A 27,630-nucleotide genomic window follows, 5' to 3' on the forward strand; every position below is an offset into this window, starting at 1 on the left:
TGTATTTCTAGTAGAGACGGGGTATCCCTCATGTTGGTCAGGCTGGTCTCGAACTCCTGACCTCATGATCCGCCCGCCTCAGCCTCCCAAAGTGCTGGATTAAAGACATGAGCCACCACGCCCGGCCCCCTTTTTATTTTTTATTTCAAAATAGTTGACACCATATATTTCTAGATCTTGTGCAATCTTCAGCTATTCCATCAAAGAATCCTCCCTTAGCATTACTCTATGTTCTTCATGCCCGTTCTGTATTCTTTCTTCCCACTGTTCTTTTGTTAGTTTGTGTTGTTCCAATACATGCTGAGGTAGGAGTCTATCATTAGCCAGGTAGCCTGGCTTATGAATCTCTTTATTATAATCTCCACACTTGGCTTGGATTGCACAGGAAGCCAAAATAACTGCTGCTTCTGGCAGGCAATACATTTCATCCTTTAAGATGGCTTCTTAAACTTGCAGGAAGAGTCTCTGGATTATTTCTTGAATTAATTCCTCAGAAACATCTTCAGGAAAAATTTAGCTCTAAACTTGAACTGTAAAGGATTCTCTTTTTTAACGTCTTGCTGTGTCACCTTTTTATTTAGTTTAAGCCATATAGGATAACCTTTGCTGTCTACATACAGCAGCCCAAAAAACCAGACCTCACGCTAACCAACTGTTTTCACCACCTGGTCAAAAAGTTGTTTGCCAGTTGTATTGGGCACATAGTGATGTTCTTCATGCTGAGAATGTTAAAGCAGTTCGCGGTAAGTACAAGAGTCTGCAACAGATTCGACAAGGCAATACAAAGCAGCGTATCGATGAGTTTGAAGCAATATGAGAGCTGTTATTTTGCATATATGTTCTGCATAAGCTGAACCACCAACAGAGAAAAGCAGGCCTTTGCGGATATGATGGAATGCATCCCACTTTGTCAAAGCACTTATATCAGTTTGACTGTGCTAGCTAAAAGACAAATTTAAGGGGAGCTCTTCAGCATTAAGGCAGTATGATATCATGCTTGGTTTTCTTTTACTTTTGGTCCAGGGAATGGAGAATGGTATTTCATTGCCTCCTTTCACATTCTTTCTTTTTCTTTTTTTTTTCTGTTGAAGATTAACACTAATTAGCATGTCTGACAAATGCATATGTGTGGTTTCAGTTCTATGTACATTTTAAAGGATAATGGTGAACATTTTAATGGGTTTCCCTTGCCTCTTCCATATTTAACCTGTATATATTTCCACATTCTGTCTCACTCACATTTTCTCAGTGTGCCCTTCTCATATCTGCCATGCCCATAGCCATAATTCCACCATCATACAGATCAGGCAGTGTTTAAAATGATGGTAGGTAGCAGAGTGGACAGTCTTGGATCATTATGCAGAATAAGCCTATGAATGATGAAAGAGATTAGAATATTTAATATATGTGCAGCTGGTGGTTAGTTTTTTAAATTCAAATTTAATTACCTAATTGGATATTTGATATTTGGTTATCTAATCACAGTCATCTTTAACAGCTACAATGATTGGTGTATTATCTCCTGTAATCCTCTGATGGCTTTTTTTGCCTACCGTTTCACAGAGGTTTGGACAGCAGTAGTAGTTCCCTAGGACAGTTTATTGATGAAACAGTCTCTGTAAGAGTTTTAAAGTTTTGTTCTTTTTAGACTGATTTAGAAAAACAGATGATTAATAAAAGAAAATACACATTTGTTGGTAACTGATTTTAATTATTTTTTAAAACCTGGACCTTTCTAGAAGGGCAGCATATAAAAATGTCAGTCCTGAGGAGGGGACAACAATACTACCTCACTACTACACCCACGATGACTGGTTGTTCAAACACAATGGAGTGTGTAAGCTATATGTTTTATAATTCATAATGATAATCTCAATCACCGAGAAATACTTTTGAAATTTCATTTTTCCTCAGAATATCTTAAGAGTGCTAAATTTTTAGCTGCCTTTTTATTGAGCCAAACTGTGGGAATCTGATTTGCGTTAAAATTGTAAGCTCCTCACTGGTATACTGTCATCCTGGAGGGGTGCTGTATGGCTGAGGAAGAGTGAGAGAGAGAATAAGAGAGAGAGAGTGTGTGTTTATGTGTGTGTGTGTGTGTGTGTGTGACAGAGAGAGAGAGAGATGCTAATCTTGTAGCATATGAAGAATGTCTGTACCTTGATATGATAGTTACATAATCAATTTAGTATATTTGGTTTCTAGATCACTGTGCTTATTTTTTTCAATATCTAATTAAAATACTTAAATTTGGTTTGTTAATTCTATTTTAGAAATTATAATTTTAGTTTATATTAATTTCAATTATATCTTACTGAAGAAATCTTTCCAGTTAGGAGGCTCTAATATTCACATGTTCTAATACTTTGTTTATTGTAAAACAGCTAAATTTGGAGACACGTAAAGCCTTGTTTACTCTATGTGGTTCAGCTACTTTCCATTTGGTATTACACACTCAAATTTACATTTATCTATTAAAATTGCCATTTTATTAAACATTTTCATGCACAGTAGATTCAAGTTGTGTCTGAAAATAACGCTTGTGCTTTTTTGATTTTGCTGACTTTGAAACGATTAATTTGGGCAGACATTATGAAAAAGAAAGGTTGCATTTAATATATTTTTTTAATTTTGTAGAACAAAACATAGCTGGTGAACCTTAAAGTGACTGTTGTACCACGGTTGTGCACATGCTTCAGAATCCTATGGAAGAGAATGTTTCGCAGTACATCAAAGGAATGGATGGTGGACCCTACTATTCGTGTTTTGAAACATAAATGTTCACTTTAAAGAAATTGCCATAATAGATAAAAACCTGAACTTTCATTGGATTTCCTCATTTAGAATTATGTGCACTACCATGGCTACATCAGTTTGATACAGTATTGAAACATTATCAGATATATTTTGCTGTTTATGATCTATTTGTAGATTAGGATTAAAATGAATTTAATCCATTTTTTAAAGCTGTGTGAATTTTTCTAAACAAGAACCATTTGCAATATGGATTTTCTTTCGTTTGTTTGTTTGTTTGAGACGGAGTTTCGCTTTTGTTGCCCAGGCTGGAGTGCAATGGCACGATCTCAGCTCGCTGCAACCTCTGCTTCCCGTGTTCAGGCGATTCTCCTGCCTCAGCCTCCCAAGTAGCTGGGATTACAGGCATGTGCCACCACCCCCGGCTAATTGCAATATGGATTTTCAAAGAGATTAAACCAATTATAACTTATTATTAACAGTCTCGAGCACATGTTCATATAGTCAATGTAAAAATGCACTAATGAGTATTTGGTAAATCCCAGTAGGCTTTTACCATTAGCATAATTTTGTGTTGTACAATTAAGTTACAATTACATCTCTAATTTTGGATAATATTCATTGGTTAACAATAAAGTGACAAAAGCTTATGCCAAAAAAAGCCTCAAAATAATTGAACATATTTATGGTGTACAGTATGATGCTTCAATGTGTGTATATAACAATCAAATCAGGGAAATTACAATATCCATGACTTCAAACATATTTTTTTTGTGGTGACAACATTCAGTCTTCTATCTATCTTGAAATATATGCTGTATTATTATTTGCTGTAGTCACCCTACTGTGTAATAGAACACCAGAATATTCTTCCTGTCTAACTGTAACATTGTATCCATTGACCAACCTCTTCCATTCCCCCTCTCCTTTCTACCCTCCTCAGCCTCTAGTAACCACTATTTCACTCTCTAAATCTATAAAATCAGCCTTTTTATATTCCACATATGAGTGAGATCATGTGGTATTTGTCTTTTTATATCTGGCTTATTTCACTTCATATAATGTCCTCCAATGTTCATTCGTGTTGCCACAAATGACAGGCATTCATTCTGTTTTATGACTGAGTAGTATTCCATTGTGTGTGTGTGTGTGTATGTATGTATGTATGTGTATATATGCACAAATCAGGGAAATTACCATACATATGTATATGTACATATACAGATTTTCTTTATCCACTTATCTATAGATGGGCATTTGTATATTGGCTATTGTGAATAGTGCTGCAACAAGCATGGGAATGAAAATATCTCTTCGACATACTGATTTCATTCCCTTTGGATATATACCCAGTAGTGGGATTCCTGGATCATATGGTAATTCTATTTTCAGTTCTTTGAGGAACTTCCATCACCAATGGTGTTTCAGAGTTCTCGTTTCTCAATGGCCTCACCAGCATTTGTTATTTTTTTGTGTTTTACATAATAATCATTTTGACTGGGGTAAAGTAATATATCAATGTGGTTTTGATTTGCATTTTCCTTATGTTTAATGACGTTGAGAATTTTTTCATGTTATCTGTTGGAAATTTAAATGTGTTATTTTGAAAAATGTCTATGCAGGGCTTTTTTTTTTTTTTTTGACTTAGTCTCGCTCTATCGCCAGGCTGGAGTACAGTGGCATGATCTCAGCTCACTGCAACCTCCACGTCCCAGGTTCAAGAGATTCTCCTGCCTCAGCCTCCCCAGTAGCTGGAACTACAGGCGCATGCCACCACGCCCAGCTAACTTTTGTATTTTTAGTAGAGATGGAGTTTGACCATGTGTCTAGGATGGTCTTGATCTCTTGACCTCATGATCCACCCGCCTCGGCCTCCCAAAGTGCTGGGATTACAGAGGTAAGCCACTGCGCCCACCCGACTCATTTTTTAATCAGGTTATTTAGTTTTATACTATTGAGTTGTTTGTGTTCCTTATATATTCTAGATATTAACCAGATACATAGCTTACAAATACTTTCTCCCATTCTGTAGGTTGCCTCTTCACTCTATTGATAGTTTCCATTGCTCTGAAGACGCTTTTCAGTTTGATGTAATCCCATTTGTCTATTTTTGCATTAGGCATCTGTGCTTTTGAGGTCTTATACAAAATATCCTTGCCCAGCCCAATTTCATGAAGAGTTTCCTCTATGTTTTCTTTTAGTAGTTTCACAGTTTTGGTTTTACATTTAAGTAGTTAATCCAATTTGAGTTGATTTTTGTGTATGGTGAGAGATAGGGATCTAGTTTCATTCTTCTGCATGTGGGTATACAGTTGTCCCAGAACCATTTATTGAAGAGACTGTCTTTTCCTCCATGTCTATTATTGGCATTTTTGTCAAAAACAAGTTGGTTGTAAATGCATGAATTTATTTCCAGGCTGTCCTCTCTGTTTTATTGGTCTGTGTGCCTGTTTTTATGCCAGTACTGATCTGTTTTGTTTACTGTAGCTTTGTATATTTTGAAGTCAGGTAGTGTGGTGTCTCCAGCTTTGCTTTTTTTTTGCTCAAAATTGCTTTGGATGTCTGAAGTCTTTTTTTTTTTTTTTTTTTTTCTTTTTCTTTTTTTTTTTTTTTTGAGAGGGAGTCTCCCGCTGTCGCCCAGACTGGAGTGCAGTGGCCGGATCTCAGCTCACTGCAAGCTCCGCCTCCCGGGTTTGCGCCATTCTCCCGCCTCAGCCTCCCGAGTAGCTGGGACTACAGGTGCCCGCCACCTCGCCCGGCTAGTTTTTTGTATTTTTTAGTAGAGACGGGGTTTCACTGTGTTAGCCAGGATGGTCTCGATCTCCTGACCTCGTGATCCGCCCGTCTCGGCCTCCCAAAGTGCTGGGATTACAGGCTTGAGCCACCGCGCCCGGCCTCTGAGGTCTTTTATATTTGTACATGAATTTTAAGATTGTTTTTTTCTGTTGCTGTGAAGAATGACTTTTTTTTTTAAGAGCCTCACTCTGTTGCCCAGGCTGGAGTGCAGTGGCATTATCTTGGCTCACTGCAACTTCCGCCTCCCAGGTTCAAGCGATTCTCCTGCCTCAGTCTCCCTATTAGCTGGAATCACAGGTGCCCACTACCACACCCAGCTAATTTTTGTAGTTTTAGTAGAGACAGGGTTTCACCATGTTGGCCAGGCTGTCCTCGAACTCCTGACCTCAGGTGATCCACCTGCCTCGGCCCCAAAGTGCTGGGATTACAGGCATGAGCTGTCACTGGTATCCTGATAATGATTATATTGAATCTGTAGATTGCTTTGGGTAATGTGAACATGTTAATAATATTAATTCTTCCAATCCATGAACAGGGGATATCTTTTTATTTATTTGTGTTCTCATCATTTCCTTTATTTTCTGAGACAGTATCTCACTCTGTCACCTAGGGTATAGTGCAGTGGCATGATCACAGCTCATTGCAGCCTCAACTTCCAGGGCTGAATCAATCCTCTCACCTCAGCCTCTTGAGTAGTTGGAACTATGGGCATGCACCACTATGTTCAGCTAAGTTTTTTTTTATTTTTTATGTTTTTGTGGAATCAGAGTCTCACTATGTTGCCCAGGATGGTCTCAAACTCCTCGACTCAAGCAATCCTCCACCTCAGCCTCACAAAGAGTTAGGATTCGATTTCTTTCATCAATGTTTTATAGATTTCATCATAAATATCTTTCAGCTCCTTGGTTAAGCTTATTTCTAGAGGTATTTTTTTGTTTGTTTGTTTTCTTTCTCTTTTTTTTTTTTTTTTTGTAGCTACTGTAAATGGAATTTCTTTCCTGATTTATTTCTCAGATAGTTCACTACTGGCATAGAGAAAAGCTACCAATTTGTAACCACTCTTATCTTCACTTCACAGTTGGCAAATAGTTTTTACATTCATTGTCTCCATCTTTATCTACTTAAGTTGCCTATGAGATAGTTTGGACAGGTAAAATTATCGCCACTTTTACATTTTGGATAAATAATCTCAGGCACAAAATATATAAATGACTTTCCTTAAGATTGCTATGTAATCAAGTGGTGGAGTCAGAACTTACTCTCCAGTTCAGATCTTGAATAGAAGGCCCTGGAACACACAGTTTATGTTTAGAAATAGTTTGTTATCATAACACAATACCTTCTTTAAAGCACTGGTAATTTAACTTTCTTCTAATTTATTAGAGCTTGTAGTTTTTCTATTTTATTCAATTTACTAAAATATTTCATAAGTGATAACTAAGATTTTATATGGAGTCAAACTGTTCTGTTCTTCTAATGCTTGGAAAAATGAAATATGACCAGCTGTTTGAATGTACACATGAAAAATTTCAATGTGTGTATAAGGGAAAATTCTGGTGATTCCAAGGATGAGATAATTAAATCAATTTACCTTTGCAAAGGGAAACTGCTCTGGGAATTATTTAAGGTGGTTAAATTGCATAGCTTTCCCTCCACAAGCTGTCAACACTAAAGAGATTAAGACTTCATTTGCAAGCTTTATTTTTAATGTAAAATGACAGTAATTGACATTTTAAAACTGTATGGTACAGTACTCTACATGACACAAGCAGAATCTTGTACAGCTTTGGAGCTTAGCTCTTGTACATATTTGCTCCACTTGTCTAGTACAAGATCTGGGGTGTTTTTAGTAGTTGAATCTTTTAAATATTATCTTCCCTATTAGAATGCAAAAACACTGCTTGTGATGATACTAAGGAAAATCAACTTAAGGACACAGAGTACACATTACTTTTGACTCCTGATCCTCCTTTAAAACTGAAAGAGCTTGTACTCTCAAAGTATAATATTCTATGAACCACTTGCCCATTTGCATAATTTGCTTTTCAGTGCAAAGTATTAGGCCCTGACCCAGATTACTTCAAAGTGAATTGTCAGCAAGCCAATAAAATATTGAGCAGATGGATGTCATTTTTCAAAATTAGGCTTTCTTTGACAATAATCATTCTTGATGTTCTATGATAATAAGAATCAGTAGGAAGAATTCATCAAGCATTTCCTTATGTAGACAGGTATATAGCTTACATAGAAACCAAAAGATGACTGACAAAAAGCAGAAAACTCTTCCTAATTTCAAAAAAGAAATGTGGGTACATATATATATATAAAAGTAATACAACTCCTTGAAGTCCAAAAAGACAATATATTTCTCTTTGCTAAGCATATTACAGAATCCTTCCTTTTTACTCTATATGTGAGTCTCGGAAGTTTTCATGTCCATTCCCAGTTTCTATGCATTGTAGTTTTGAAGGCATAAAAAGATAATCGTATTTTATAAAGAGCAATCTGCCTCTTCAATTAATGTCCCATTCTAAATTTGAAATTTACATCCTACACACCACTCTGGTTACAAAATAATTAATTTGATTCAGATGTTTAATTAAGCATGACAAGGAGGCTTTAGTTTTAAGTTAAGAGAGAAAAAAAAATGAAAGAGTTGCCTTGGAAAAGCCTAGAGCATATTTTGCAGAGCATCTTGGAACAAACAGTTTTAACTGAAAGACTTAGCCTATTCCTTTGATGACTTCATTAACAAGTCAAAATATTCAGACCCATGAGGCCTATGACAGAGAATACTCTAGTAGCTAGATGTAGGACACATAGAATTTGGGCTTTTTGATCAAATTGTAATAAATATATTTAATTAAGCAGGCTTTGCCTGGGGAATTAAAAGAAAGAAAAGAAAAGTGCCTCTTATTTAGTTTTTGAACCAATGTTTCCTCATTCTATGTTAACTGAAAGGATCTTTTATTTATAGATATTATTATGACCTCCATAATACATCCATTATACACATATTCACTTTCTTTTTGCTCTATTTTACTGTACAAACTCTTTTTGTTGATGTTCGAAACTGTAATTAAATTAGCCAAGTCTTCATGTTTTCCCCTTTACTAACACTTACATTTTGTTGTAAGCAAAAGAACAAAAGAGTAAATCTTATCATGGTGATTTATTTGATTCTCAATTTTAGTGACATTTACATCTGTACCCACATAGAATGGGAAGAAATCAGTGAACATTCACAGAAATGGCATAAATGCAAACTTGAATTTTTAAAAATGCAATATTCATTAGACAATCTGCAATTGTTTTTTGTATTTTTTAAATTTTCATTTACAACAATACTTCCTGTAGAATTATAGTCACTATTAATAAGTCACAAAATGTCAAATTGGCTGATGAATGTTCTCATATCTCAGATTTACAGCAGTAGCTATGCTCAAAGTTGAAAGATGTTTTTAAACAGGCAGCAGTTTTATACAAATCTTTACAAATAACTCGTGGATACAAAGTCAGGTGATGAACTTCATTTAATAATATTCAACTGAGGGAAAGGAGGGAAATCCATGGTAGTCACAGATGTACATGGCATGATGTTGAAATCTCAGATCCAGGAAAGATGTTTCAAATCCCAGAGTTTCTGATTTTCTCATATGCTCTATTTCTCCTCTCCAGCCCTCCTAAAAGCCAGTGAAAACCCACCACTGTTACTAGTGGCAGAATGTATCTATCACCTAATATCTGATAGAAAAAAACCACTTGAACTATTGTTCTATTGACACGGTATTCCTGGTGTAACAGTAGGTTGTGTGACCATTCTCTATCTATCTTCAAAAATGTCTGAGGATTTGAATCTAGTCCAATCTTACTTGCAACATTAATTCAAGGAATCATGGGTGTATGTTGGATTCTATTAAGTCCTTCTGAGTACTGGGAACTATGGACTAAGCACCTATATTTCATTGTCAAAGTGGTTTATCAAGTGATGAGTAATTAGTATTGATGAGATGCAACTGCACCAGAAAATAGATACCAATTTTGTACTCTGAAGGAGCTATGTGACTAGCAAGGTATGAAAGTTGAGGAGACTTCAGAGCACTCAGTTTCTGGAACAGAAGTGGTCTGTGCCAATCCAATCTCATCTAGTAAGATCACACATGTTCTAAGGATGGAGTGACCGGGGCATGGGAATTTGTGCTTATGAATCATAAAACGATGATTATGTTGTTGCTGTGCATGCTGTGTTGCTGCCTGCCCTGTATTCCTTCTTCAAATTAATAAACTTGATGTTGGGTGAAGTCTAACATGTCTCATGAGTTTGTCAAGCCGAACTTAGAGCATTCTTTCTGGTTTATCAGAGTGGACACTGTATACATCTATTTCATTGAGCTTCTACTTCATATTAAAAGTGTATCTTTGGCTTTCCCATTTGATTTTAGTTTTTCCTGCTTCTCATGCTATTCTTTTGGTTTCAATTCAAAAGCCCCTGCTCCTTCTCCCATCCCTTAAACTTGTAAATTTGGCACTGAAGTGAATGGACCAAATTGTTAGACTTACACAGATCTGGATGTACATCCTAGCTTTGCAACTCAAGGGCAGTTTTAGGTAGTGAAAATTAGTTAACCTTTGGAGATTCAATTTCTTATTGGTGTACTAGGTCCTATATATCTCATAATTTTATTTAAATTGTATAACACCTATAAAGTTATTTTAAATGGATAAATGGCTTAATGAATGAGAACAAACCAGTAAATATACTTACATGAACTTATATGTTGCAAAAATTAAGAATAAGTGCCATCTATCTTTGTGTCTTATAATACCTGAGATGGAGGAGCCCTGTATCAATTAAGGACATATACTGTGCCATATATTTACATAGATTATATTATACAAACTGTCAGTATAAACACTATATTCATTTTATATAGGAAAATTAGAAGCTTTGAATTTTTTAATAATCTGAACTTTATTAAATATGATTGCTAGGATTTGAGGACAATTTATCAATTTTATCAAGAGCATTGTGTCAATATAATCATATTTAATTTTCAAAACAACCCTGTAATTACTGTTATTATTCCATTTCACAGATGAAAGAAGTGGATATTTAGAAGAATTATTAGCATGTAATGGAGCAAGTATTAAAATCCAAGTGTGTATGACTCTAAAGTCTATAATCTTTCAATTAATAATGCTGCTATGAATGAATTCAGTGACTAGAACATAATATGGAAATGATATATATTTGATGAATGACTACATAACACTTTTATAGTTTGCTCTTTAGGAGTAATATGATTTTATTCTCATTCTCTAGTGAGAGTGCCACTTCAATCAACCTGTGGATGATACAAAAACATCTGGCAGATATTCCAATCACTTTATATTAACATTATTTGTTGTAGAGAGTTTTCAGCACCTAGAACCCCTAAAATAAAATTCAGAATGTCCTGTGTTTGTCTAAGACCAGGTATAACAAAGGAAAAATATTCTGATTTTACACGTAAGATTTTTAAGTGCTTCTTTTAGATAGAGATGAAACTGTTATTTTAGTGAATTATATTTTAAAACACTGCTACAACATTGATTATAATACCTTGAAAGGTACAAAAATTCAAATATTTCAGGTAAAATAGGATAGCAGACAATTACATTACAGAAAAGTGTGGGAGAACAGAAAGCAGAATTTCTTTGATTGACGTAGAAAACTTTGAATGATGTAACAAAGACAAAGATAGATGTTTAAAAAAGATTGTATAAGACAAAGGGGAAAAAATGCTATTTGTCATAGGATGAATTGTGTCCCCCAAAAGATATATGAAGTCCTAACCCTAAGCACCTTGGAATGTGACATTACTTGGAAATAGAGTTTTTGCAGATGTAATCAAGTTAAGATAAGGTAATTAAGGTGAGCCTTAATCCAATATAACAAGTGTACTTACAAGAAAAGGGAGAATCGCTTGAACCTGGGAGGCGGAGGTTGCAGTGAGCCGAGATCGCGTCACTGCACTCCAGCCTGGTGATAGAGCGAGACTCCTTCTCAAGAAAAAAAAAGAAAAAGAAAAGAAAAAGGAAAGGGAAATGTGAACACACACATGCACAGAAGAATGCCAACTGAAGACAGATACATGAGAGATGACAGCCATGTGAAGATGGAGGTGGAGATTGGAGTTATGCTGCTACAGTGAAGAAACGCCTAGGGCTACCAGAAGTTGAAAGAGGAAAGGAAGAATTCTGACCCAGAGGCTTCAAATGGAGTGTGGCCTTGCTAATATCTGATTTCAAACTTCTGGCCTCCAGAATTTTAAGACAATAAATTTATCCTGCTTTAAGTCACCAAGTTTGTGAGACTTTCTTACAGCCACCCTAAAAACTAACACAATATTTTTAAAATCTTCATTGTAAAGAAAAATATCTCTACACTTATCTGTTCATGGACCAGAGTGTACAGAGTTATTTTGGAGTGGAGAGTTGTGAAACTCTCAATTTTCACTCTGTAAATATCTTAACATGGGTATGTTCTCATTCTTGACAAAAATTTGAAGTGAGAATGAAATTTTTTTCACTGATTTATAAATGTGTGATAACATGATTTTTCTTTGTCTTCAATGATAAATATTTTTTTCTTATTGCTCTGTTTATTCGAATATTGATCTACTAAGAGCAAAGAAAGGTTATGCTAATCTATATATTCCTCTGAATTACCAAGGTTATTTCAGGCCTTAGCCTCAGTTATTTGATGATTCTTTTAAACTCACATTTCATTTTGATGTGTGGTCCCGACCACAGAATATGACCAGAACACAGCGGTTTAAATAGCATGAATAACTTATTTGTATAAGTTACTTATTGTTGTGTAACAAATTACCCCAAACTTTAATGGCTTAAACCAACATGCATTGTCTCACAATTACTGTGAGTCAAGAATCCAAACATGACTTAACTGAATCCTCTGGCTTTAGGCTGCTCTCGAAGCTGTGGTCATCTACAGACTCAACTGGGGAGGATCTGCTTCTTACTATATGTGTGTGTGGTTGTGGCAGGATTCAATTCTTTGTGGGCTCTGAGATTGAAATTCCTCATGAACTGTTGGCCCAAGTTTTTCCTTGTTTCCTTCACATGTGGACCTGTCTTTACAGCATCTCACAACATGGCCACTTGCTTTATCATCAAAAGGGCAAGAGAGAATAACAGCAAAAAATAGAGTTCCAGCAAGGTGGAAGGAACAGTCTTTTGTAACCTAATCAGACCAGTGACAACTCTTCACTTTTGTCATATTCTATTCATTAGAAGAAAGTCACTAGGTCCAACCCATATTCAAGGAAAGGAGATTACACAGGGATATGCGTACCAGGAAACAAGGATCACTGGGAGCCAAACCTACCATACTCTTGTGTGATCAAATGATAAATATGCCTAATAGGATTAAATGATACCTATGTATTGAAATAAAAAATAATAAATAGCTCTTTATAAACTGAAATCAATAAGTAGGTATAATTTTCTTACGGAATACTTTTTAATAAGTAATACAGGAATTACATAAATTGCAACGAAAAAGTGAAAGAGACTGAATAAGAATTGCAGGTTGGAATTTTGGCAAATCACATATCAATGCCAAGCATTTAGCCAAGAGTTTTATATATTCTGTATTGCATGAGAGCAAAAGTTTTTAAGTCATACATCTATGAGTTCATATTCAGGGTCAACCACCACTTACTAGTTGCTTTTTCATCTATAAAGTGAGGGTCCTAATTCCTGCACATCAGATATTTAAATCTGACCTCACATATAAGGTACTTAACCTGCTTAAATAATTTCATTTTTAAGATGATTATTTGCTCTATAATAAAAGACTTGGGAGAATGGAGTTCTCCCAAAAACTTGGGAAAAAAGACTTGGGAGAATGGAGTTATTTAAACAGAAGAGGTGTTTTCATATCAGTGAAAATAACTATTAATGTCAAGAGTAACACTGAGCAGAGGTAGAAGCCTCATTTATGTCAAACAAAGACGCTAAAAATCATTATACAGGTAAAAGTTCTGCCAGAAACTGAAACAAATGGAGCTCAAGGTAAGGACAGGAAACAAGTTTGGGGAGGTGACAGTTCATTCAGGTGTAAAGAGATAGAATCGTGAAATGTTGTAGTGATCCTGACAATGATGTCCTTCTACCTAGGGATTGGTTTTACTGATATTCAAATACAAGACAGTTTTTGGCTCATTTCATCCTAAATATTCACCTTGAAATCAGGTAGATTGTTTGCCTCCACGAGTCAGTCCAATTTTTCATTCCTTCCGTATCCACTCCATGAGTGGTTTCTTTCAGTGGTAAGAAGTGGAACATTGGGGATGCGACACAAATTTGGAGTGATGAGATAGTGCCAGAAAAGGACTTCTATCCATTTCCCTTCAAATGTTTCCCTTATTTGGTTTTTCATGGACTCACTGGCCCATGGACATAAGACTCTTTGAAAGAACAATAAGTACACATGTCCTACTATTTGCCAGGCATACTCATGAATAACAGGTGTACCATATTACTTATGACTTTATGAGTCAGTGAGTATATCATTTGTATAGAAGCGAAATCTGAATATGAGAGGAGTTAGGAGACATACCTAAAATCACATAACTTGTCATTAACAAATATTAGGACTAAAAATAGGTTTTCTTGCTCCAAGGAATATGAGTTTCCACTACAATCCTTGTACTTATAAAATGCTAGAATTAGGGTCAGATTTGATTGATTTAAGAGATAACCAAATCATTTAGGTTAAAACAATTTTATTCAGTTAGCGTTAATTTGCATTTGATTTATATGTGTTTCCATGTTGCAATTTTTTTCCACCCAACACAATATAATTAATATTGCACACTAATTTTTGCAACTTGCATGGTGAAGCCAGAAAATTCAAACTTATAAGCACCATCAATCACTAGGTTGTTGTTTCCTTATGCACAACACAATAAGGAAGAGAATGCCATCATATTTTTTTTGTTTCTGAATACGTTAAAACTCTAAAAAAAATAAATTATATTTTCTCTTTTTTGTATGTCTAGTGTGTTCTTTTAGTAAAACCACAAATGAGGAGTCTATACATGTATTTAATCTTATAAAATGGCAAGGTAGATAACCCACAAGCACATAGCTACTGGAGCTAAATAGATAAACTAAAGAGAACTAGAATAGCTAAAACAAGTTTGAGAAACGAAGTAGCTTAGAGGACTCATACTACCTGATTTTAAGACTTGCTATATAAATATAGTATGATACTGAGAGAGATAGACACATAGATCAATGGAACAAAACAGAGAACAAAAAAGTAGACCCACACCAATATGTCCGATTGATTTTTTTTTTTTTTTGCAAAAGTGAAAATACAATTCAATGGAGGAAGGATAATCTTTTCAATAAATCGTGTATGACAGCCCTAGGCAGAAAAAGAACCTCAACCTAAACCTCAGACCTTATACAAAAATTAATTCAAAATGCACCACAGATGTAAATGCACCCAATGTAAAACTAAAAAACATTTAGAAGAGAATATCAGAAAAAAGTTTTATGACCTAGGGTTAGGCAAAGAGTACTTAGACATGACACTAAAAGCACAATCAATAAAAGGAAAAAAAATGGATAAATTGAACATCACCAAATTAAATTTGTTGGCCCTGCAAATATCCTGTCAGTAAGTTTAAAAGAGAAGCCTCAGACAGGGAAAAAAATTGGAAAATCATATTTCTGACTAGGACTATTTAAAAAATATATAAGGAACTCTCTGAACTCAACAGTAAGAAAATGAAAAATCTAACAAGAAAATAAGCAAAGGCTTGAACAGACACTCCACCAAAGAAAATGTTAGACATGGACTTGACTGACTAATGAAACAGAAGATGAGGATTTCTAGAAAATATCTGTTTTCCTGAAATGGGCACCACCCTCTTCTTTCTCCTCTTTCTTCATATTCCTAATCAGAAAATGTATGCAGTGTTTAGAAGTACAGTATCCACCCTGAAATCAGAAAGACAAAACTCACTTGATTAGGATGGTGGACCAAGAAGACAAAAGAAAACTGATACTTTGATGATACCGAGTTATTGTTTCCCCTATACTTCCGTGTTATTTATCCTATATTTAGCGTTAAATTTCCTCTATTTCCCCTGAATATCTTTCCCAAAATTGTAGAAAATAAATACATCGGCAATGTGAGTTTTCTGTATTGTTTGAGAACATTCAATTCTGCTCTAGGGGACAAGAAAACAAATGGAATAGATGAAACTTATATGAATTTTTAAGCATAGATTTTAAGTTAAGCAAGTAGCTTATGAAATTAGGTGAAGATCATAGGATTTGTTAAGAATCAATAAATAAGTGTCTTACAAGCCATAGGCAAATTGCATAAGATGTGTTCATTTTACATATTAACTTAGTAACTGGTTGAAGAGTTTAACCCCTGGTTAAGAACACATCTGTAATTTTTCAGGTCTAACCATAGGTAATTATAAAGGCTTTACCTTAAAGGCCTTGCTGGGGAAAGCCCCTCTCCCAACACGAGACTTGCTGCACAGTCAATATCTCTTTTTTTTGGGACAGAGTTTCACTCTGTCACCTAGACTGGAGTGCAGTGGCACGATCTCGGCTCACTGCAAACTCTGCCTCCCAAGTTCAAGCAATTCTCCTGCCCCAGCGTCCCAAGTAACTGGGATTACAGGTGCCTGCCACCATGTCAGGCTAATTTTTGTATTTTTAGTAGAGAAGAGGTTTCACCTTGTTGGCCAGGCTGGTCTCAAACTCTCGACCTCAAGTGATTCACCCATCTTAGCCTCCCAAAGTGCTGGGATTACAGGTGTGAGCCACCATGCCCAGCCATATTGCCATTTTTGAAGGTAGTTGCAGTCAAGATGTAGGCCCTTCTGCAGGTCATGCTCTTTCACATATTTATATTCCTTGCCCCAGTGCCTTCATTCAGAGGTCTCCTTATCTAAGGCCTTGGGCAAAGACCTTCTTTAGACACCTCTGCCAAGGCCTCCTTATGGGAGTATGGAAGGGAAATCCTGAAGACACAATTCTCCACTATGATTCAGTACTCAGAACTTCCCACTCAGCCCTTCCCCGCTTGCTTCCTCTCAACCCCACATCAGGGTCCACAAAACTGGAGCCTTTTGTCCCAGGTTTCCTCAACAGTGAGATGATGCCCACATTTACTCCTGTTCACCTGACCTTTGATTGGTGTGCCAATCACAGAGAGTTGGTAATTTCTCCAGGTTTAGTCTCTTGCTTATACCATCACAGGAAGCGATTAAAGAGCTTAACTCTCATTTTGGGCTTATTTCTCTAATCAGCTACTTGGACACCTAATCAGACACCTCAATGGTCAGCACTCTCTTTCTCCTAACACTGGTAAAACATATACACATGGAATATATAACGGAAACAAGAAAGTTACTTATAGATAGAAAGGGATGGAAAGGCAAAGTCATAATAATGTCAAATTTGAGCTTATGTATGTGTCATCCCTAATCAGTCACCCAATATGCCCCCATTCTGACTCCACATGACATCTCCTTAAGCAACACACACACACACACACACACACACACACACACACACACAGCAGAGGAGGGGAAGAGAAGAGGTGGAGGAGGAGGGGGAGGTAGGACAAGGAGGAGTGGAGGGCAGGAAGAGAGAGAGAAAGAGAGAGAGAGAGAATGCCTCTTTATAAGGCTAATTGGTGAGCTCTAGCTGATGGCCAGGTATATGTATCTGTCCTTACACAGCTTCTATAGAGCAAGCATGTATCTGTCACAGGAAATTTCTTTTGACTTATTTACTCAAAACTCAATGATTGTCCTCATAGCCAACTTTCAGAGGAAGGGAGATGCAGTAGAGATAGAGAAAGGCATATGAACATTGCACAAACCATGATTCAGGCAGCTTCTGAAGGTGGAAAGAAGTCCTTCCTCTCCCATTTCCTATCAAAAGTATGTTAAACAAACTCCCTTCTCTCAATGTTAACTCTATGATGTAAGTGGATTTACTAAAATGTGATTCAGGTACCATAATTTGGTCTGTTAATCTTTTGCTTCTATGGGACATCTGGTAAAGTTAGCCTGGTATGTATGTGGATGCAACTATTGCACCAGGGCTATTTCCCAGGTAATAACAGTTAATACAAGAAAGTTTCCTTTGAGACTGACCTTGTTTTTATATGTAGAATATTAGCTGCCATTCATTAAATTTTTTTCTGCAGTTACGGTTTTAATAAACTTTTTAGCCCAAAAGTAAATTAGAAGACTGTGTTTCTCTCCTAATTCCCAGGCCACTACATTGAATTTTGCTCTTTTCTTGAAATGTTCAGGTTTAAGATAATCATGGTCACAAAAATTGATATATCTACTACTTGGAATTTATGTCAAAGCCCTGTGTGACATGCTACATGGCCGATCTGTGAAAATTCCAACACTGTATAAAAAGTTACTTCTTTTTCTAAATACTATTTCCCCCCCCTTTCCTTTATTTCTCTCATTAAATGAAACAATAATTTCAATGCTCTCTATCTTTCCTATTTTTACCAGTTGGTATATTGATTTGTAAATATTGATGTTTCCCTTGATTGTTTAATTTTAAATTTCTTGCTGTATTTGTAATAGATTATAGAGGCACAAGTCTTTTATTTTTTGGTGGATTACACTATTTTAATTAAAATTTATATTATGAGACAATTGTAGATTCACAAGTAGCTGTAAGAGAGAGACATCCTATGTTACCTTTATCTATTTTCCTCCAATATTAACATCTTGCAAAGCTACACATTAGAAGAACACATAGAGGAAAAGCCCATGAAACTGGATTTGGCAAAGATTTCCTGTATATGATATCAAAAGCACAGGCAACAAAAGTAAAAATACATAAATTGGACAACACTAAACTAAAAAATTTATCCACACCAAAGGAAACAATCAACAAAATGAAAAGGCCATCCACAGAATGTGAGAAAACATTTGCAAAGCATATATCCAATAAGGGATTGATATGGTTTGGGCCAGGGCCCTGCCCCCCTGCCCACCACCAAATCTCATGTTGAATTGTAATCCTCAGTGTTGGGGGCGGGACCTGATTGGACATGATTGGATCATGGGGGAGGATGTGGTGTCTCCCCTGCTAACTCATGATAGAGTTGTCTGGAGAGGTGGTTGCTTAAAAGTGTGCAGCACGTCCTCCTTCGCTCTCTCTCTTCCTCCTGCTCTGCCATGTGAAGAAGGTGCTTGCTTCCCCTATGCCCCACTGCCATGATTGTAAGTTTCCTGAGGCCTCCCCAACCATGCTTTCTGTACAGCCTGCGGAAATGTGAGTCAATGAAACCTCTTTTCTTCATAAATTACCCAGTCTCTAGTTATTTATAGCAGTATGAGAACAGACTAATTCAGGGGTTAATATCCAAAATATACAAGGAACTTATACAACTTGATAGCCAAAAATAAATGACCTGACTTTAGAAGGGCAAAAGACCTGAGTAGGCATCTTTCCAAAGAAGACATACAAATGGCCAACAGGTATATGAAAAGGTGTTCAACTTCACTAATCACCAAGGAAATGCAAATCATAACCACAATGAGATATTATCTCATGAGGATGGCTGTTATCAAAAGTCAAAAGATAACACGTGTTAGTGAAGATGTGAAGAAAAGGGAACCCTCATACACTGTTGGTGGGAATGTAAATTAATGCAGCCGCTATGGAGAACAGTATAAACATTCCTCAAAAAATCAGAAATAGAACTACCATACGATCCAGCAATCCCACTCCGGAATATATCTCTAAAAGAAATAAAGTCATTATTTTGAAGAGATTTCTGCACTCCTATGTTCACTGCAGCATTATTCACAATAACCAAGATATGGAATTAACCTAAAAGCCTGTTGATGGATGAATGGAAAAAGAAAAGATACACACACACACACACATACATAGTGTACACACATACACTGGAATATTATTCAGCCTAAAGAGAATGAAATCCTGCTAGTTATGACAGCATAGATCAACCTAGGACATTATACTAAGTGAAATAAGTCAGACGCAGAAAGACAAATACTACATGATCTCATTTATATATGGAATCTAATAAAGTCATACTCAGATGCAGAGTAGCAGGGTGGTTACCAGGAGTAGAGGATAAGGGAAATGAGTAGATGTTGGTCAAAAGGTACAGACTTGAAGATATGAAATGAACAAGTTCTGGAGACCCAATGTATAGCATGCTGGCTATAGTTAATAATAATGTGCTGTATATTTGAAATATGCTAGGAGAGTAGATCTCAACAAAAGAGTAGCTACATGTGTTGTTGATGGCTATGTTAATTAGCCTGATAGTTGCAGTAATTTTACAATATATATGTACAGCAAAATATCATGTTGTACACTTTGAATATGTATTATTTCTTTGTCAATTTTACCTCAGCAAAGCTGAAAAAAGCACAATGAGATATCACGTCATACCTGCCAGAATAGCCATTATCCAAACGAACAAACGAATAGAAAATAGTAATTGTTGGTGAGGATGTGGAGAAATTGGAAGCCTCATGCACTGTTGATAGAATTTTAAAATGGCACAGACACTATGGAAAACGTTCTGGTGGTTCCTCAAAAAAATTAAAAATAGACCTACTACACGATCAAGTAATTCTTCTTGTAGGTATACACCCCAAATAATTGAGCAAGGCCTTGAAAAGATATTTGCACACTTAATATTTATAGCAGCACTATTTAAAATAGCCAAAAGGTGGAAGCAACCAGTGTTCACTGAGAAATGAATAAACAAAATGTGATATGTATATATATATGCACACGCACAATGGAATATTATTTAGCTTTAAGAAGGAAATAAATTCTGACATATGCTGCAATGTGGATGAACCTTGAGGACATTGTACTGACTGAAATAAGCCGGTCACAAAAAGCCAAATTCTGTATGATTTCACTTACGTGGTATACCTAATCAAATCCATAGAAACAGAAAGTAGAGGCTGAGCTCGGGGGCTCACGCCTGTAATCCCAGCACTTTGGGAGGCCAAGGCGGGCGGATCACAAGGTCAGGAGTTTGAGGCCAGCCTGGCCAGTACGGTGAAACTCCGTCTCTAATAAAAATACAAAAATTATCTGGGCGCTGTGGTGCGCGCCTGTAGTCCCAGGTACTTGGGAGGCTGAGGCAGAAGAATCGCTTGAACCCAGGAGGCGGAGGTTGCAGTGAGCCGAGATCGCCCCACTGCACTCCAGCCTGGGCGACAGAGTGAGACTTCATCTCAAAAAAAAAAAAAAGAAAGAAAGAAAGAAAGAAAGAAAGAAAGAAAGAAAGAAAGAAAGAAAGAAAGAATAATGGTGTTATGGTGTTTGCCAAGGGCAAGAAGAATGGGGAAATGTGGAAATGGGGAGTTTTCTAATGGTACAGAGTGTTAAATTTGCAAGATGAAAAAGTTCTGGAGATTGTTTGCTCAATGATGTGAATATATTTAACACTACTCAACTAACACACTTAGGAATGATTAAGAAGGTACAGTTTATTTTATGTGTTTTTCATCATTAAAAAAACCCTATAGTACAATACCACAACCAGGATCTTAGGAAACCAACATTGTTATAATCCACAGTTTTACTTACACTTCGGTAGGGGCGAGTGTATTTAATTCTATATAATTCTTTCACGCGAAAGTTCATGCATCTACTAAGAATCAAGATACAGAACAAAATAATCATCATAGATATCCCCTATTTTGCCTTTTCATAAGCACACCCACCTCCCTCCCAAAGAAGCTTCTTTCAGTTCCACCACCTTATCACACTCCCATGGAAATCACTAATTTATACTTTACTCCTGAAACTTTGTCTTTTCAAAAGGTTAAAAATGGAAACTTACAGAAAATAACGTTTTGACATTGGCTTTTTTCAGGCAACAAAATTCTTTAGATACGTATCCAAGTTGTATGCATCAATAGATTGTTCCTTTTCATAAATGGTAACTTTCAAGCCTTTCCAGTGAGAACGAAAAAAGTTGCAGTGACTTTAACAGGAAGTTTTTCAGTTTCTTAAGATGTTAGTCATTGACTTAGCATAGCATTCAGCAATTACAAAACTAGATTTCTACAGAAGAAATGTGAAAAATACATCCATCTAAGACTTGTAAGTTAAGGAGTGTAGGATCATTATACATAATAAGTAAAAAGTGGCATGATGGGGGTGTCTTTCAAATTCTGAATGGTTAATCAAAAGGTGGTTTGTAGACAGAAAGGGATATTGAGAAGAAACAACGTTTTGATACATGCTGCATGGCTGATGATCCTCAAACACATACAAGTGAAAGAAGCCAGACAAAAAGGACCACACATGACATGAATTCCTTGTATAAGAATTTTCAAGAGAAGGCACATCAACAGAGATAGAAAGCAGATTAGTGATTGCCCAGAGTTAGAGGTAAGAAGAAAATGTGGCAGTGAACAGGAACAAAATTTCTCACGCAACGACATAATTTCTAAAAGTTAGATTCTGCTGAGGATTTCACAGCTTGGTGTATTTACCAAAAAATCATGAAATTGTACATTCAACATGAGTAAACATAATGCAAATCATCTCAATAAAGTTTTTTTAAGACATCAATTGCATTTCTATATAATAACAATGTATAATCTGAAACTGAAATTGAAAAAAAATTACCATTGTCAATAGCATGTGAAAGAATAATTGATTTAAAATTAATATGAAATGAGGAAGACTTGTACACTGAAAACTACAAAATATTACTGAGGGTAACAAAAGATGATATAAGCAAATGGAGTATCATTCCAGATTCATGTATTCATGACATGGCATACATATCAATGCTCTCAACTAGATGTACAAATTCAAGGTCATCATTTTCAGAAAAGCAATCATACAAATGACCAAGACACAGGAAAATATGCACAGGAAATACAAATTTAAAAGACAATGTTAACCACTTTCACACAGAAAAAATGAAATAATAAAAACCACAGGAAATAAGTGTGGTCAAAGACATGGAGTGAATATCATCCTCACAAAGTTGTGATAGGGAAGAAAATTATAGAAGCAATTTGACAATTTCTAATAATGCTTAAAAAGTAGTCTTATAGGAAGCAGCAAGAGCACAACTAATAATACATACAAAAGAAATGAAAACAATTCACATGATAACATGTACACAAAGATCACAGCAGCATTATTCATAATGTCTAAAAAGAGAAACCACTGCAGGTCCTTCAACTGGGTATCAGACAAAAAAATAAAATGTGTATTTATAAAGTGCAATACAATACCATGGAATACAAATTCATGTTAATGGATTAGAAAATTCAATATCGTGAAGATGCCAACAGATTTAGTATATCTACAGACTCAAAAAAATTGCTATTAAAATCTCAGCCTCACTTTTTCAGAGAAATGGAAAAGCTAATATTAAAATTCATATGTAAATGCAAAGGTCCTAGGAGAGCCAAAACAATCTTGATTTAAAAAATAACTAAGTGAGAGGATGAAAAATTCACAATTTCAAAACTTAGTACAAAGGGACAGTAATCTATAGGGCATAGTATTGACATTAGGATGGAAATGTCAACCAATGCAACAGAATACAGAGTTCATAAATACATCTATTTATTATTGATCAGTTGAATTTTGACAAAGACTCCAAGACAATTTAATATAGAATGTTAATCTCTTCCACAAATTATACTGGGACACTTGGATATCCACACGCAAAGAATGAATATAGAACTTTAGTTTAACCATGATACAACGATACATAAAAAACAAAAAATACACATAAAGGTATATGCCAAAACTCTAAAACCATAAGAATAAAATAGAGTAGTAAATTTCTGAGCCCCTGAAACATGCAATGATTTCTTACAAAACACTAAAACAACTCATGCAAAAAAAGGATCAGAATTCCAAAATTAAAATATTTTGACCTTCTAATGGCCACATGGATAAAGAGCAATAAAAATTAATGTAAATAAAACTATGTTTGCAAATTATATGTGAGGTAAACAATTTATGAATATAAAGAACCATTTCAATGCAAAGAGAACAGAACTAAAACTGTATGCAAAGGATTTGAATAGACATTTCACTTAAGAATATACTAGTTGTGAGCAAGCCCAAGAAAAAATGACCAATAGCATATACTTTTAAGAAAATGCAATGACAAATGCCAAGTCATAACCACAAAAGCACAATTATTTTAAAAGCACACATGCACATACTCTTAGAGCACAGAAAATAACAAGTGTTTTCAAAGATGTGGAGAAACTAGAACTCTCATATCTTTCCGGTGGAAGTGAAAAACGTGTAGCCACTTTGGAAAACAGTCTGCCAGTTTCTTAAGATATTAAACTATTAAACATCAACTGTCCATAGGATTGAACAATTGAAAAAGTCTTTTTTTTTTTTTTTTTTTTTTGAGATAGAGTCTTGCTCTGTCGCTCAGGCTAGAGTGCAGTGGCATAATCTCGGTTCACTGCAACCTCCGCCTCCCGGGTTCAAGCAATTCTCTTGCCTCAGCCACCTGAGTAGCTGGGATTATAGGTGTACGCCACCATGCCTGGTTAATTTTTGTGTTTGTAGTAGAGATGGGGTTTCACCATGTTGGTCAGGCTGGTCTCGAACTCCTGACCTCATGATCCGGTCACCTCGACCTCCCAAAGTGCTAAGATTACAGGCATGAGTCACTGCGCTCAGCCACAAAAGTCATTTTCTATATAAGAGAAGTAAAGCAAAATTCCACCCAAAGACTTGTAAGTGAAGGTTTATAGAAGCATTATATATAATAACCAAAAAGTGGAAAAATTTGGGATGTCCTTCAACTGGTGAATGGATAATCAAAGGTGGTACATAAAAAGAAATAGGATTCTACATTAGAAAGGAACAAAATTATGAGACATCTTACGTGCTAATCATCCTAAAAAAATCCTACAAATGAAAGAAGCCAGAAACAAAAGCCCACGAACTGCAGAAAAATCAAACTAATATAAACAGAAAATAGATTAGAGGTCACGTTGCCAGGGGCTAAGGGTGGGAAGCATGAGGATGACTACTACCAGATTGTAGGGTTTTCTTTCCTTTTCTTTTCTTTCTTTCTTTCTTTTTTTCCTTTTTTTTTTTTTTTTTTTTTGTTGTTGTTGTTGTTGTTATGATTTTGAGACGGAGTCTCAGTCTCCCAGGCTGGAATGCAGTGGTGCGATCTCAGCTCACTGCAACATCTGCCTCCCAGGTTCAAGCGATTCTCCTGCCTCAGCCTCCTGAGTAGCTGGGACTGCAGGCGAGCACCACCACACCTGGCTAATTTTTGAATTTTGGTAGAGACAGGTTTTGCCATATTGGCCAGGCTGGTCTTGAACTCCTAACCTCAGGGGATCCACCTGCATCAGCCTCCCAAAGTGCTGGGATTACAGGCATGAGTCATTGCACCTGGCCTAGAGTGTAGGGTTTTCTATGCAGTAACAATTCTAGAAATTACCTGTTGGTGAGGTTTCACAACTAAGCATATTCATTTAAAACTGTTGAATTGTACATTTAAAATGGGCAAACTTTATGTTATGTAAATTATCCCATAAAGATCGTGTGAAAACATCAATCTCGTTTTTACATAATGGCAAAATATAATGTGAAACTGAAATCGAGACAGCATTGCCATGTAAAATAGCATACATTGGAAGAGAATAATTTGTTATAAAATTCAGAGGAAAAGAGTAAGATTTGCATACTGAAAACTACAAAGTATTACTGACATAATAAAAGATGATTTAAGTAAATAGAGTTGCAATCCGTGTTCATGGATATGAAAGGTCAATATGGTTTCAATATCAATAGATTCCAAATAGATCTATGGATTCAATTTCATTGTTCTCAAAATGTCACAGACAGTGTGGCAATTCCTAAAGGATCTAGAAACAGAAATATCATTTGACCCAGCAATCCAATTACTGAGTATATACCTAAAGGATTATAAATCATTCTACTATAAAGTCACATGCACACGTATGTTTATTGCAGCACTATTTACAGTAGCAAAGACTTGGAACCAACCCAAATGCCCGTCAATGATAGACTGGATAAAGAAAATGTGGCACATATACACTATGGAATACTAGGCAGCCATAAAAATGGATGAGTTCATGTCCTTTGCAGGGACATGGACGAAGCTGGAAACCATAATTCTCAGCAAACTAACACAGGAACAGAAAACCAAACACCGCATGTTCTCACTCAGAAGCGGGAGTTGAACAATCAGAACACATGGACACAGGGAGGGGAACATCACACAGTGGGGTGGGGTGCAAGGGGAAGGAGAGCATTAGGACAAATACTTAATACATGCGGGGCTCAAAACCTAGACGATGGGTTGATAGGTGCAGCAAACCACCATGGCACGTGTATACCTATGTAACAAACCTGCATGTTCTGCACATGTATCCCAGAACTTAAAGTTAAAAAAAGAGTTTTTGCAGAAATGGATAAACTAAATTTCATATGGAAATGCAGAGGAGGCAAAATAAATAGAACAACTTGAAAAAGAAGAATGCTGATAAAGCTAACACTTCCAGATTTCAAAATATACTACAAAGCTACAGTCAATTTAAGAACATGTACTGGCATTAAACACTGGCCAATATTAGGAATGAGCAGTAGTAAGTTACAGACCAGGAATACTATTTGTAAATCATATATCAGATAGTAGGACGTGTATCCTGAATATATAAAGAACCCTTTCAATATAAGATGTACACGAATAACTGAAATTCAGTGTGAGCAAAATAGATGAATAGGCATTTTACCCAAAGAAATTTAACAAATTTCCAGGCGGGCCATGAAAAGATGTTGAAAATCATTACTTCTTAAGTCAATGCAATGTTAAATGTTATTTTACTTTTTAACTTAGTTTAATTATTTTTAGACAGGGTCTTGCTGTGTCACCCAGGCTGGAGTACAGTGGTATGATCACAGCTCACTGCAGCCTTGACCTCCCATGCTCAAGAGATCCTCCCACCTAAGTCTTTCTGAGTACATGGGACTACAGGCATATGCTACCACACTTGGATAATTTTTTTATGTTTTTTTTTTTTTGTGTGTAGACAGGGTTTCACTGTTTCCCAGGCTGGTCTCTAACTCCTGGGCTTAAGAGATTCTCCCACCTCAGCTTTCCAAAGTGCTGAGATTACAGGCGTGAGACACTGCACCTGGCCTAAATGTTATTTTAGACTAACAAAAAAGTTAATAATAAAAAATACAGAAAACAACAAATGTTTTCCCAGGATGTGGAGAAACTGGAACTCTCATACTCACCTGGTGGAAATGAAAAGTTATAGCCATTGTGGTAAATAGATGGTCATTTTCTTAACAAATAAAACATGGAGCCGGGCACGGTGGCTCACGCCTGTAATCCCAGCACTTTGGGAGGCTGAGGCGGGTGGATCACCTGGGGTCGGGAGTTTGAGACCAGCCTGACCAACATGGAGAAACCCTGTCTCTACTAAAAATAGAAAAAATTAGCTGGGCTTGGTGGCGCATGCCTGTAATCCCAGCTACTTGGGAGACTGAGGCAGAAGAATTGCTTGAACCTGGGAGGTGGAGGTTGCAGTGAGCCGAGATCACACCATTGCACTCCAGCCTGGGCGACAAGAGCGAAATTCCATCTCAAAAAAAAAGAAAACAAAACAAAACAAAAAACATGGATCTAGCAAAGGATTCAGCAATTGCAAAATTAGGTTTCTACAGAAGAAAAGTGAAACTTAGGTCCACCCAAACATAGTAGTAGGTGATGGTTTATAGAAGAATTACATGTAATAGTCAAAAGTTGTAAACAACTGGAATGCCCTAAACCAGTGAATAGACACACAAAAGTTGGTGTGCCTATACAATGAAGTGTGCATCCACATTAAGGAGAAACAACGTTGTGATAAAGGCTACAGGGATGATGATCTTCAAAACCATCATGATAAGTGAAGGAAGCATGAAACAAATGATCATACATTGTATGGTTCTGTTTAGAAGAACTGTCCAAAA

The 27,630-nt window shown here is 36.2% G+C and overlaps 1 pseudogene; it reads right to left on the bottom strand.

Annotated features, from left to right (window-relative positions):
• Positions 1 to 99: 99 nt before the first annotated feature.
• LOC103232900 (radixin pseudogene) overlaps positions 100 to 27,630 on the bottom strand; it is a 54,621-nt pseudogene continuing 27,090 nt past the window's right edge.

Source organism: Chlorocebus sabaeus, chromosome X (assembly GCF_047675955.1).
Source record: "Chlorocebus sabaeus isolate Y175 chromosome X, mChlSab1.0.hap1, whole genome shotgun sequence".
NCBI classification, from domain to species: domain Eukaryota; kingdom Metazoa; phylum Chordata; class Mammalia; order Primates; family Cercopithecidae; genus Chlorocebus; species Chlorocebus sabaeus.